The 15,595-nt window shown below is 38.4% G+C and overlaps 1 protein-coding gene across 4 annotated transcripts in view; it reads right to left on the bottom strand.

Moving 5' to 3' along the window:
* Positions 1–15,069, bottom strand: part of LOC126293596 (uncharacterized) — a 97,067-nt gene extending 81,998 nt beyond the window's left edge. For 2 of the 4 annotated variants that reach the window (XR_007552315.1, XM_049986874.1), the window contains exons 1-2: positions 14,533–14,681; positions 13,652–13,728 (exon numbers count right to left, since the gene is read on the bottom strand). The gene's annotated coding sequence lies outside the window, so the exon portion shown is untranslated. Of the gene's footprint in view, positions 1–13,651; positions 13,729–14,532 lie in introns of all 4 variants that reach the window. The other 2 variants (XM_049986873.1, XM_049986872.1) reach the window with 2 other exon arrangements.
* Positions 15,070–15,595: the final 526 nt, after the last annotated feature.

Here is a 15,595-nt window from a genome sequence, read left to right as displayed (position 1 = left end):
GAACATGTTTGGCTGTCAAAAGAGCAATGCTCGATGCCTTCAGTGACTACTGTAACAGAATACTGTAATATAATTCACAAAACCCCAAGAAATTCTGGCCGTACATTAGTGGCACCACAGTTGGTGTCCAGTCCCTACCAAGTGTGACAGGAACTGAAATTAAGGGTACGAAAGCAAAAGCTGAAATGCTTGACGCCATTTTCAAATGTTGCTTTGCAAAGGGAAATTCAAGATAATTGCCCCCATTTAATCCCAAATGAAATAAATATTGCTGACAGTGGTGTTGAGAAACAGCTGAAATCATTAGAATTAAGTTAAGCTCTAGGACCCGACGGAATGCCTATCAGATTCTATATTGAATTTGCAAATGTGTTACCCCCTTCTAACCATTATCTACCATAGAGCCCTGGAACAAAAAAAAAAAAACATACCCACTTCTCAGAAAAATGCACAGGTCACACCCGTCTACAAGAAGGGTAGTAGAAGTAATCCACAAAACTACCATTCAATATCCTTGACACTAATTTGTAGTAGAATCTTACAACATATTCTGAGCTCAACCATAATGAGGTATCTTGATCAGAATAACCTCCTCAATTCCAAGTAGCATAAATTCCGGAAACACTATTGGGTCATTCCATCTCAAATCAATTAACAGTCTGAACCTTGATATCTCAGATTTGGATGAATTTTTTCTCAGGTAATGTACCCACTAACACTAGTTTAAATTTGAAATTTCAAGTTTTTCTGACCTTTGGTTTTTGAGTTTCTAGGGTTTAAAAATAAAATAAAAACCTATTTTTGATCAATCGATGATTGTTTTAAAATGCTGTAGCTCAAAAACTATACAACCTAGATAGCTCAAACTTGCACCATTGTTTTCCTCTAAGAATTCCCTTCAATTTGATATGTAACATGACTATGCTACCTAAAACTGAAAAATTCAAACTATTCCAAAAAAACATTTTTTGAAATTTCCAAAATACATACCCTCGGTTTTTTTATAACTGACTAAATGCATGCAAAAGAGGGTAATGTTGCATAAAAAGACTAACATAATAATTTGAGTTCATTAGAATTACACATGTCTACCTTGGTATTCATAGCCTCGAAATAGTCTGTGTTTTCACCTCACTAGTGTGTATTGCGGTAGTAAAATATTATTTTATACAAGAGCCCATTGAGACCCCATCTTGAAATTTTGCATGCATGTAGTCACTTAGACTGGACAACATATATAATTTTTATTTAAAAAATCCGAGGGTACGTATTTTAGAAATTTCAAAAAATGTTTTTTTTGGAATAGTTGAAAATTTTCAGCTTTAGATAGCATAGTCATTTTACATATCAAACTGAAGAGAATTCTTAGAGGAAAACAATGGTGCAAATTTGAGCTCTCTAGGTTGTATAGTTTTTGAGCTACAGCATTTTAAAACAATCATCGATTGATCAAAAACAGAGGTTTTATTTTTATTTTTAAACCCTATAAACTCAAAAACCAAAGGTCAGAAAAATTTGAAATTTAAGCTAGTGTTAGTGGGTACATTACATGAAAAAAAATTATCCAAATCTGAGGGGTCATGGTTCAAATCATGCAGTACAATTAGTTAATTTGACATGGAATGACACTATGCATGTGAAACTCAAGTTGCACTTTTCTCATGTAAGATACTGAAAGCTTTGGATAAAGGCCGTCAGGTAGACGCAGTATTTCTCTATTTTCAAAAAGCATCTGATTTATACCTACCCTTATTGTCAAAAGTATGATCATATACATCAAGTGAAATTTGTGACTGGACTGAGGACCTTTGGTCGGGGGAAGCAGCATGTCATCATCAGATGTAGAAGTGGCTTCAGGTGTGTCCCACAGAAGTGTGCTGGAACCCTTGCTGTTTATGTTGCATAGTAATGACCTTGCAGATACTACAAAAAGCTTCAGACTTTATTCAGATGATGCAGTGATCTATGATGAAATATTGTCTGAAAAAAGCTGCATAAATATTCAGTCAGATCCTGATAAATTTAAAGTGGTGCAAAGATTGGCAACTTGCTTTAAATCTGAAAAATATATAAATAAATAAAATAAAACTGTGTACTTCACAAAATGAAAAAAAACTAAGTGTACTGTGACTATAATATCAATGAGTTACTGTTGGAGTCAGCCAACCCATACAAATACCTGGGTGTAGCACTTTGTAGGGATATGAAATGGAGTGACCACATAGGTTCAGTCGTGGGTAGTTCAGGTGGTGGAATTCAGTTTATTGGTAGAATACTGGAGAAGTGCAATCAGTCTGCAAAAGAGACTGCTTACAAATCACTGGTGTGACCGGTTCTAGAATATTACTCAAGTGTGTGGGACCCATACCAGACAGGACAAACTGGTTGTATTGGACGTCAGAGTAATGCAGCAAGAATGGTCACAAGTTTGTCTGATCCATGGAAAAGTGTCACAGAGATACACATGAAAGTGAACTGGAAGACTCTTGAAGATAGTTTACGTCTATCCCAACTAAGTCAATTAACAAAGTTTCAAAAACCGGCTTTGAATGAAGACTGTTAACGAAGGTACAAGCATATGGAATAGGTTCCAAGATATCTGACTGATTCAAAGACTTTGTAGGTAACAGAGACCTGTATGTTGTCCTCGATGGCAAGTGTTCGTCAGAAACAAGGGTACTGGCAGGAGTTCCCAGGGAAGTGTGACAGATTGCTTGGCTGGTTGTTGCAGTTAAGGGGACAAAACTGCAAGTTCATCAGTCTCTTCATCTTATATGTATCGAACCAGAAATAATCCTCTGAGCAAGGATACAAAAAGCAAATCGAGGGACGCTCAATTGTAGCCAAGACACAATAAGACAGAGGAAAAATGGAGGAGGTCACCTGAGTATGGTATGTGGTGAGGGCGCACCCTCTGCATCACACCAGCACTACCCTACCGACTGGTACCCCAAGAAAATGAGTAGCATAGACAACATGATAAAATTTTAGGAAAGACAAAACATTAAAAATGGCAAAAATATAAGAAAATGTAGAATAAAAAGCTGGGAAAGGTAGGGACCGGGCCAGACCAGGCCAGATTGACGAGCAAGGGCTGAGTGGGTCCCCTGAGCCAGAGCAGACGAGGTGCTGCTCCTCATAGAGAAGAGCAGAAAGCACCTTTGCGGGTGAAATATAAAATCAGGTCCAGTTGCTTTGCTGTCACCCATTAGCACCAGACTTAGTTTGTCGGGAAGGTTAAGCTATCACCGCAAGGCAGCCAAATCTACGCAGACTAGTAGGATGTCGGCCAATGTATGGTGGGTATCACATCACCAGTAAGGAGGGTTTTCAGGTCGGAGAATTTGTCTGTGGGTCAGTCGAGTGTGGCTAATGCGTAGCCAACAAAGGACAGTGGATTTCATGCGAGAAGTGAGAAGGGAACACTGTCACATGATTGGGGTCTCCTTTATTGCCCTTAGTCTGTTTGGGAAATGCAGGGCGGACCATTCCGAGTTCCAAATTTCAACATTTGTTGGCGTAATAGAGTCGACTGAAGGTCCAGTTGTGGGACCCCCATTTCCAAAATCGGCATTCTCATAGCGAACTTTGCCAAGCAGTCGGCACATTCATTCCCTAAGATCCCGACATGTTTAGGAGTCCAAACAAAGGTGACAGGCTGTCCAGTTTGATGTATGTCAGAGAGAAGATCCTGGACAGCTGTGACTAATGGGTGATGAAGGTAGTACTGGTCTATAGCCTGAAGGCTGATTAGGGAGTCACTGGTGAAAGGACAGGTGTGGCTAAGGACTCATTTGACAGCCACCAATTCGGCAGTGAAGATGTGGAGAACAACAGTGATTTCGAGTGGTCGTGCTAAAAGCAGACCTTCCAACGCAACGGAGTACAACTGCGCAGGAACCCCTTTGGTTCCTTGATTATTCGTAGTTTTTGTATTTGACTACTTCGTGTTGTTTTCTGGAATTATTTTGTGAGTTTTTGTGTGATTGATAATCTGATTGTGTTTTGTGGATTCAGTCAAATAATAAAAGCCAAGTAACAATCTCAAGAAGTTCTGCGTTATTTCAGCAATGTATATTAGTAACTTCAGTGGTGACTCTGATATTACAAACACGAAAATTAGCTCACACAGAAAAGTGACAACACGAATGGAAGGGACTCGATCATGTATAGAAATTGGATGGCAGGAAGATGAAAGCAGCAGAGTTCAAGCAACTCCAATCAAAAATTTATCCGTGCCGTTTCGTAACAGCAGCGAATCATAAACAGGTTTAATCTCACAGATAGCTCTATGTTTACCTTCATTTTGGCCACAGAGCCCGAAAATTTGGCAGGAGCAAATTTCCTGTATAGTGGAATAACAAACGGGAAAACGAAGTTCGCGTATGTGGTAAGCCAGATGGACCAAAACTACGCATCTATGGTGGAAGATTTAATTGTCAGCCCACCATCTGAAAACTGTTACCAACACTGAAGTCAGAATTAATACAATGGGTTTCCAAGTCAGTTGAGCAACAAACCCTACATTTATTGCATCATGAAGAGATGGGAGACAAGACACCTTCGCAATTTCTCCAATGCCTGAGAAGCCATGCAGTGAACATGGAAATGCCACACTCAATGCTACGAGCGCTGTAGACAAATCACGTACCTGTATCAGTGCACACCTTTGTATGTTCACGTATGGAATCTAATTTAGATAAGCTGACAGAGATGGCTGACCGAATACAGGAAGCAATTTCACTTCCGCTACCTCCAGTCACAGAACTTCCACGACATTATACAGCAGCGTCAATGAAGATGGCCACAGTGACACAGCGGAAGTACCACACAGGTATATAGGACGAGTTGCAACAGTTGTCAAAGGGTCATTCCACGTCAAAGAGACGAATATTAAAGTGTCCCCACTCGGACCATCATCCAAATCTAATGAAATTTGGTATGATGGTTATATACCAAATTTCAGACCAGTATCTTCAGTGGTTGAATTCTTAGGGGATTTTAAAGAGAGTCCACTCACCTTCGCATCACGTACAAAGATGCAAATGTGCCTACTTTGCTAGGCTTTTTTAAAAGTTCTAACAAACATTTGGTCATTTGTTTTAATATACACAGACAAAATTTTATGCTGAATCACAGCACAACAAAGGTTAGGGATTTAGTCATACCTTAATATAGATACAAGCCTCTAAAGTGGCTAAGAAATTCGTCGCACTATTCTGAGAGCCATGGTTTGACCGAGCACTGCTACTTTTTGTATCAGCCAAAACTTCAGATGGCTATTCCTACCTATGATGTCTATAAATCAATCAAATTTATTTAGCATTAGATTCCCAGATGAAAAGATATGCATTTGCAAAGTTGGCCAAATTTTTCTATCCATAAATTTTAGGGTATTTTTGGGGGTCAATATCTAAACTGTGTCTCCTTCAATCCCTTTTTTCCTTTGAGCTTTCAAAGCTATATTGCTTAATTTCTCGATCCTACATATTGACGAATGAGAATACCTATAAAAAGTAGGGAAAATGGATTACTGTAAATACAAATATTATACAGCTTGAAGCTGTAAATCAAAAAATGTGTAATTATAGTGTCTTTTAATAGTGTAGGATTTTCCTGTGGTTTATGGAAAGTAACTATGCTTATAAGAAGTGTTTTTACATTATTTTACAGTGTAGAATAGAAATGTAATAAAACCTCAGAAAGTGCCCTGAAGATTATAAAATCTAGAAGATTATAGTGGAATGCTATGTTGCTATAGAAGATTTTAACCTTACAATGCATTGTCACTCGGTTTCCATTGGTATTTAAAAGCAGCAATTGTTTTTTAAGGCTGTATCCTGACAGCAATGATATACATTGCCAAATCACCACTTTCAATTGCTGCTTTCATTATTGGCAATTTTCACACTGTCAGTCTTTTGTGCGGTGTAATCTTTAATGTTGATACTGAACAATCTTAGTGTTGAGTACTGAGTGTTTGAATAATCAGTAATCATTGTTGCAGCTGAAGGTAAGCACTAAAACAATATGTTTGGCAGCCTAATTTGTATGTTTTTGGCAACACCTGCAAACCGAAAAAGCTCACTGATGAAATTAAACAAAATGTCCTCTTTGAAGACGATGAGTTTTCTCATTTACACCGAGGCAAAAAGGATTGTGTTGCAGTAAGAATAAACAAGAAAAGATTCACAAGGAGAAATGCCTGCGCCTTTGTAACCTTAAAAAAATGTTCGCTTCTTATTGTTTCTCAAAATTTTGCGAGCTCAGGCCAAAATAGTGTAGTACTGCTGATACTTCTGGATCACGTTCATTATGTGTATGTGCATTTCATCAAAATGTCAAATAAATGTTGGCTTCAGCAACATCCATTACAGGTGACTACAAGGATTTGATGAAAAACATTGTACGCAGTTTGGAATCGAAAAATTGTATGCTCCAACATTGTTAAGAATGTCCAGGAAAAATGCGACAAGTACTTTTCTTGAAGACTCTTTTAAAGATTATGACCCTGGCAAAACAATGGAATACAAGCAATGGGTCCATGCTGGCTTAGACACATTGGAGACTTGCCAGAGAACTGTTGAAGATTTCATGGAGGCACTGATTTTGAAAATTACCAGTTAAAGAAGCCATCACTTTGTGTCAGAACACCAAAGTTTATATCTTAAGCAGCTAAAAAGAAATCTTGCAGAAAACGAATTAATTATAGTGATAGATTTTACTGGGAATTACGCATTGGCTGTTCACGATACTGTGCAAGGATTCCACTGGGAAAATAGTCGGGACACATTTCATCCATCTGATGTCCGTTTCAATGCCAAAGAATGTTACGAGTATTAGCATTCATATCGTCAGCGATTGTTCTGTCATACTACCATTAAGAACATTTATTACTTTAATTGTGATTCAGCAGCTCAATATAAGAATTTCAAAAATTTCATCAATTTATGCATGCATGAAAAGGATTTTGGCATCATTGCCAAATGGAATTTTTTTTGGAACAAGCCAATGTAAACTGCCTTGAGATGGCATTGGGGGAACAGCAAAAGGACTTGCGGCCTGTGCTAGTCTGCAGAGGGCCTTAGATAACCAAATATTGATTCCATACAATTTATTCAAATTCTGTGATGATAGTACTTCAGGCGTACAGCTTGTGTGTACCAAAAGAAGAAATTGAAAAAAAATCCACCCAGATCAAGAAATAAGGTTTACCTTGGGGCATACAGTATCTGGAACAAGAGAAAATCAATTACATGTAATCAGCACAGAGTAAGCAGAGTTTCCAATGACGCTACAGCATTCACAGTTAACCCCTTCGAAGCAGATGAAGAAATTCAAGCAGTCTCAATTCCAAGTTTACAACCAGGACAGTATGTTATTTGTATGTATGGCAATTTTTGGCAGTTTGAAAAAGTGTGAAGTTTCACATGAACAATAAGACTTCCTCATCAGTTTTATGCACCCACATGGCCATGCTCGTTCGTTCCACTGGCTGACTGCTAAAGATACCTGCTGGATTCCTGAGCAACATATCTTCATGACTGTAGAAGCCCCATCAACATCATCATCAGGAAGACAGTTATCCACAATCTGTCATTCACAAAATTGTAGAAGTGCTTAACCAAAAGTTGAACTAACTAATATTTTTGCTCTGTAAATTAGCTGTATTTTGTACTATACTTGTTTTCATGTCATGTGTTAAATTAATGTTTGAAACTGACTTATACACTCAAATAAAAATAATTAATTATGGGACTTAATGAGCAAAATATTTGACTATCTTCTTGAATCGCTAAAATAATAACTTTTGAAATGTATTCTTACTCGTCAAACTGAAAGATCCAGAAACTAAATGATATTTCTTTGAAAGCTTACAGCATGCTTTTTCCAACTGTAGCAAGAAAAAGAGGATTGAAGAAGACACAGTTGAGGTATTGCATCCCAAAAATACCCTAAAATTTGCAAGTAGAAAATTTTAGCTAACTTTGCACATGCATATTTTTTCATCTGGGCATCCAATGTTAATAGTATTTGGTCGATATATAGACACAGATATAAATAACCCTCTTTAAGTTTTGGTGTGATTGATTAATATGAAAAGTAGCAGTGGTTGGTCAAACCATGGCTCTCAGAATAGCGCAACAAATATTTTATCCTCTTTAGAGGCTTGAACCTATATTTATGTAAGGCTAAATCCCTAATTTCTGCCACGGTGTGTCTCAGCATAAAAAAGTTGTCTGTGTATATTAAAGCAAATGACCAAATGTTTGCTAGAACTTTCAAAAAAGCCTACCCAAGGTGCACCTTTGTACAGGATGCGGAGGTGAGTAGCCTCTCTTCAAAATCTCCTAAGAATTCAACCACTGAAGATACTGACCTGAAATTTGGTATGTAGCCACCAAAGACCATAAGAACCTCCACACCAAATTTCATTAGATTCGGAGATGGTTGAGTGAGGACCCCTGGTCCCCTTGACGTGGAATGACCCCAAGTGCAGTACAGCAACTGTCATTCCAAGTAGAGACGTTAACAGTGCAGCATGAGCAAACGGATGTCGACGAGAGCCCACATCGATGTCAATTTTGTTGGTATCACAAGCGTTTTGGTGAACGTACAACACGGTGCTCACCACCGTGCAATTACCCAAACTCCCTGAACAGCCAGCAATAGGAGCGACCGGCTGCAGGAGTTATTTACAGTGCCAACAAAATAATTCATTCTCGCACAGACTCTTTGTGGCAGACAAACTCACTGTGCTAGTTCCTCACAGACACAGGGTTGAATGCTTCCTTATACCCGCACAAGACATTACGTGTTCGTGTGAAGCCCATGCCCTTACCGTTTTCTGATTAAGACATTTGGTGAAATAACTATGCCGTTAGATCTCGGACTGGGGAAGAGATATCAGTGGCAGTTTATTGTAGCTGATGTAGCAGAACCAATAATAGGAGCAGACTTCCTTGCAAATTTCAGCTTGCTGCCTGATGTCAGGATTGGCTGTCTAATCGACAATACTTCTGCTTGCAGTACAAGAGGCACCCAGGCACCTTATCCCGTGAAACAAGTGCAAAAAGCATCCATCACAAAGGAGTTTACACAGCTGTTTCTACACTTTCTCGAGATTGTTACACCACAATACGAGAAGAAAGACTTGAAACATAACACACAAAATTTCATCAAAACCACACCGGCGTCCACCAGTATCTGCATGGCCACAGAAATTACCACCCCTAGCAATAGCAAAACAAGAATTAGAGAAATTGTTGAAGGAAAACATGAACTGTCTGTCTGACAGCACATGGGCTTTGCCATTCAGTGTAGTGGATTTTGCGAGAGCAAATATGCAAATTCCAATGGTGGCAGAAGATGTCCCAAAGACACCTGTAACTACCCCATTTGGCCTTTTCGTACACATGTATATGCCTTTTGGACTTAAAAATGCAGCCCAGACATGGCAAAGGTTTATCGACGAGTTTTTGTGTGGCCTGCATTTTTGTATCACTTACATTGACGACATTCTAGTATTTTCTAAAACTACAGCCCAAGACCACATACCAAGATTTCTAGGAATGACAAAAATTTCTATAGGCGGTGCTCACCAGGGACAGTGGAGAAACAGGAGCCATTGACTGCAGCACTCACAGGTACCAACACTAAAGTCAAGTGCAGAATTCAGTGGTCTATGGAAATGCAACGCTCATTTGAGGCAGTGAAACAAAGTGTAGCTGATGCAACGCTTCTAGCACACCCTGATACGACGGCACCTTGGCAATTGTTGTCAATGCAAGTCAGGCAGCCATAGGTGTAGTCCTGCAACAATATGTTACTTTTGTGTGGTAGCCTTTGGCATTTTTCTTCCAAAAAATTAAATGTGCAGCAAAGAAACTGAAGTGCACATGATTTTGAGTTGCTGGCGGTTTTTGAGGCAATCAAATATTTCAGAACGTCAGTAGATGCCAAAGACTTCATCGTTTTCACGGACCATAAACCTGTAACGTTTGTCTTCAAACAGCGAGGCAAACACATTTCTCCGAGGCAACACAGACAGACTGCATTTATAGCTCAATTCACAACCATCATACGGCATACAGCAGAGGCAGACAATTTTGCAGCACATTATCTTTCCCAAATAAATGGCATATTCCAAACCATCGACTTTCACGAGTTGGCAGTGGCACTAGGGTAGGATGCAGAGTTGCAGCATTTCCTCTTGAACGAGAATACGGGTCTCCATCCAGTGCAAATTAGATTACCGCACTCGAGTCTCAAAGTTTGGTGCAACATTTCTACAGGTAGAAAGCACCCATTTGTGCCAACGCACTACTGCAGATGAGGATTTCATTGCGTTCATGACCAGACCCATCCTGGCATCGGCAGCACGGTCCGTCTGGTGACAATGTTTCATACGGCCCGGGATACGCAAAGAATGCATGACATGGGCGCAAGAATGTTTGGCCTGCCAAAGAAGCCCATTCTCCGTTAGGGATTTTTCCTGACAGGTGCGAAAAATTTGCTCATGTCCATCTTGACTTGGTGGAGCCATTACAGCCCTCAGATGGTTTCCGCTACCTTCTTACGGCAGTTGATCGATAAACCCATTGGCCAGAAGCCATTCCGAGCAGACATTTCAGAAGAAATGACAGCAAAGACCTTCATGGGTGTGTGGATAGCACATTTTGGATGTCCTCTACATGTAACGACGTGTTGATGCTTGTCAAGAACTACTTCGGCACTTTGAACGTGAAGGTGATGACTTCCTTGCAAGAATCGTTACTGGGGACGAAACCTGGGTTCACTTCCACCGACCAGAAATGAAGAGAGCGAGGAAGGAATGGCCCCATTCCTCACCACCAAAACCAAAGAAGTTTCGAACAGAATCATCAGCAGGCAAGATTATGCTGACACTCTTTTGGGACGAAAAAGGCGTCGTTTTGGAGCATTACATGTCTGGATGGACCTCTGTCACCAGTGCATCATACGCAAATCTCCTAAAAAAAATCACTGTGGCCTGTAATCAAATCAAAGCGACGTGGATTGCTGTCAGCAGGTGTCCTTTTGCAACATGACAATGCAAGGCCCTACATTGCCCGTACAACAGTTGCAACAATCACAGACTTGTATTTTGAGTGTCCTCCTCATCCACCATACCCACCAGACCTTGCCACAAGTGACTTCCATGTGTTTGGACCATTCAAAAGACACAATGGGAGGAAAGAAGTTCCATTCTGTTTAAGAGGTACAACAAGCGGTAGACGAATGGTTGCATAGACTACCGAAAGATTTTTTTTCTTTTTTTTCTAAAGGAATTTATGCACTTTGTAAGTGCTGGAGGACTTGCATTGAGTGTGGGGGAGATTATGTTGGAAAGTGATACGGCTTTGTACCACTTCTGCACAATAAATAATATTTTAAAAAAATTTAATTTTTTTCATATGACTCACCCTCATATTTCTTTCACAAAGTGAATTCAAAACAGAATATTTAATAATTTCTAAAGGGAAAGGAGTATTAAGAACCTAGTAGTGAAAAGTACGCTACTTAATTCTCCAGCCAATGATAATATTGAGAATGAAAATTAAATAAAATTTGTGCTTATTTCTGAATCAGTAACACAAAGCTAGAGCGTAATGTAAGTCACTGCAGGGCAATATTGTGTTACCTCTAGGTCCAACAGCAACAGATAAACTGCACAGACATCGGAAAAGTCTTTAATTGGAAATTATTTCTAGATGGAACCAAAATCATATGTACCCATCTTCCACCTAATAAGTGCTTTTAGACAAAAATGCAATTAAAAAAACACTTCATAAATGAAGTATCAATAGGAACCCTAAATGATGTTGTTGTTGTGGTCTTCAGTCCTGAGACTGGTTTGATGCAGCACTCCTAAATAGCAAGGTTATTTAGTTTTAATGGTCAAATGCTAACTTAGTATGATGCACAACAAATCACATAGTGACTTGTAAGCTCTGTATGCAGATCAATTATTCTCAATTAAATTCAAGTTCTTTAAGATTTGTTCTCCACTAGAACTGTTTTTCTAAGGCCAATGGACACCCATGATAATGGAATATTCATGGATATGACAGCTTACCCAGATACAGGACTTGTTGACTTAAAGTAATGGCTCAGGACATTATTATGACTACAGAGCAGTGTTCTGCAAACACTGAAGCTTATCTATCCTAAATTTAACCTCATACAGAATACAGTTAATGTGTAAATGGTAAGTGCTGGCACGATCAACAACACTCACAATATTACGATTCTCAGGAAGGCAGCTGATGGGAAACACAGAACAGAAGCATATCAAATGATATCAATCGGTATAAACATAGCCCCCCCCCCAAGCAATATTCCACATGTTCATTGTATTTACAGAAAACAATGTGTTCCATCAAAAGCTGATGTATATATGCTGTAGGCCTATGTGTTGAAACCAAATATAAAAATCTTATTCTTATAAAGGTAAAATCATGTTACTTGTACAGGCTCCTTCCATGTTAACATCATCGCCTCTGTTCAACATTACTATTACCAGGTGAGCACTGGACAGTTGATTCAAACTCTAGGATTATTGCAACTGGCCAGATTCGATTTTCATTTGGCAGTACTTATTTCAAATGCAAGCAGTAATTTTGAGGCACAAGCAATATGTAAATGTGGCATGACACCATTTCACCAGTAAAAAGCTAAGATTTTTACATTTTCTGACAGCAAAAATTTTGCTTTGTAAGCTTCACTGCAAAATTAACATTTTACAATTGAAACTAGTTTCAACAAATAAAACAGGCAATACAGCAGCTTTTAACAGAATAAGACAACATTTTTAATTGATCTTTTTGTCACTGGCAACTTTAGATAACACAAACTGGTAAACAGCTGAGAGTGCCAAAGCAAGAATGCCACACGTTAACGGTTGCTGCAATGTTATGAGCAACTAAGTTTGAAATCATTTATTCACAGACATGTTAAACCCATAAAACACAGTGTCATCTATTAGTTAACTGGCAGTGAGCGAATACTAGTCAACTTTGGTCAATATCATTCAATTTATTGACTCAATTACCACAGTGAGCCACCTTGCAGAGATTCTTTTCAAACTGCATGTGTGGTACAAAGATAATTTGACGACGGTCTCTAAACCCATTAATTTATATCTTCCCACCACGTATGTCTGCCAAGGTTTCCTGTTAGATGGAATCAAAACAACTTAACTGTATGATTTCCTAAAATGGTTCCCACCTTATAGACTAAGTTAGCTTAGGGCAGCTATTATTGTGGCATGGTTTGATATTTCATCACACACAGCTCATTGTAATAACGGTATACCAGATTGCTGCCACTTGATGTGCTGCAACAAATATGAGATAACTCTGCATTTTTCTGACCTATTTGTGTAACCTGCACTCCAATGTTTTAACGAAATATCAAAAGGAGAAGGTAAGGGTGCTTGGTGATTAAACAATGGCTAATGAAACCATGGGTTGCCAAATATGCTGACAACAATATGAAACACATAAAATAAGATTAACTGGATCTTTATTTCATGCACTTCTAAAAAATAAACGAAATACATCAAAACATTGAAAAACAAAAAGAAAAATAGTGTAAATGTAGAGTAAAAACCAATGTTCAGAAATCCCACCTTCTATGCAAGTCTTCAATTACATTCCACACATTCCAGAATGGTGGTGAAATTGGATCATGTCTCTTTCTGCACACCTGATAAAATAAGAGATTCAAATTTCACTCTAATTTATACACTATCCAGGGCATGAACATTAAACATACAAGAAGAAAGATTGAGTTAGTGTATTCACAAATAACTGAATCACTGAAACACGTGCCAAACAAAAAATAAAAGCTGTCTAAAATAAGAAATAGTTTATTTAACGGTGTCTGTTTAAATACGGGATCGTTACAGACGCAGGTCACCAAACATAAAGGCATACAATTTTTGTATATTTAGACGCGACAGCAGCTATCTGAAATAACAAACAACACGAGACTTGGCCAACAGCTAAATATGAAAATAACGTACAGGTTTATAAGTATTTTCCACAATATTTCTAACATAAGATATTAAATATGCGGACATTTTCTTTCAGAATGTACGATATATTGTCAACGGGCATTGTGCCGCAATGTCACCAATCGCATAGGCTACTACACAGAGGAAGAAACACTTTTGTACGGTGATGTCCTCGTACCAACAAACAGAGCAAGTACCACTTCAATTAACATAGCGCAAGCGCAATCTTCATTAGAAGGCACTTTTTATATTTTAATAATTTTTACGCCATGATTCACTAAAAACATAAAGGGGAAATAATTTTATTCGATTAATAAAGAAACGACTGCAAAGTATCTGAAAGTGAGCAAATAATCAGGTAATTTCATATTTATAGTCGTTTGTTGATATTGTCGTATAAAAACTCTACGAATAAAACCTGCGTCCAATAGAATTTTCTAAACCAACAGAGCACAAGAAAAGAAAAACTCTATATTACGCAGTTTAATACTTACAAATGTGTAGCTTTAGGACTGCTCAATATTTCACATCGCTTCCGTCTCCTCCAAGCTCACCGTAAAATACAACAATATCATGACGCTATTTATGTAAACAGAAGATATGCTACTACAAAGACTTCATACGAAAGATAAAACTACACTAAGGAGCCTTATTAGCGTAAAAGTTCCGGAGCACATCTCAGTACCGGTCCAAACGCAACATTATGAATGCAATATCTGCGGAAATCTCTGTACATGCAAAAAAAATCGCCGACAAAGTGTTCACATGACACAATTTCAATGTAACGCTGGCCTACCATTTCTCCTACACACGTTCAATATTTATTGACCCTACTACTTTGTCAAACCTCAATATATTGAAGCGAAGCGACCTCTCGCTAACAACTCTGGCAAAAGTTCACAGTTGACAACGCGACATTTCAAAGTTAAGCTGTCGAAGCCCCAAAATAAAGCGACTGCTGCAATTATAATAGCTATAGGTTGCAACCAACAGAAAACAACGAAAAATAGGAAATGCGAACCGAGATTGACTGAAAACAGGCGCCTCTGGCCACATATTAATTTACTGACTGAAATCAGAATCACGAACGCGAAAGATTTCGTATATTTTTTTCCGACGAGTTCTGCATCGTATAACACGTTATTAGTAGATTATATTAGATTAGATTAATACTTGTTCCATAGATCATGAATATGACACTTCGTAATGATGTGGAACATGTCAGGTTAATAAAAGATGTCTGTACAAGATATTACATTACATAAAATATTGCATGACACTAATGTTTAAGTTGTTTTTTTCCCCTTAACTTACATCTAATAATTCAGCCAATGAGTAGAACGAGTTGATATCTAGAAATTTTTTAAATTTATTTTTAAATGTTGGTTGGCTATCTGTCAGGCTTTTGATGCTGTTTGGCAGGTGACCAAAGACTTATGTGGCAGCATAATTTACCCCTTTCTGTGCCAAAGTTAGATTTAACCCTGCAAAGTAAAGATCATCCTTTCTCCTGGTGTTATAGCTATGCACACTGCTATTACTTTTGAACTGGGTTGG

The sequence above is a fragment of the Schistocerca gregaria genome, chromosome 10 (assembly GCF_023897955.1).
Source record: "Schistocerca gregaria isolate iqSchGreg1 chromosome 10, iqSchGreg1.2, whole genome shotgun sequence".
Lineage (NCBI taxonomy): Eukaryota > Metazoa > Arthropoda > Insecta > Orthoptera > Acrididae > Schistocerca > Schistocerca gregaria.
Note: the sequence above shows the minus strand (reverse complement) of the source record. Positions and strands in the feature narration are given on the sequence as shown.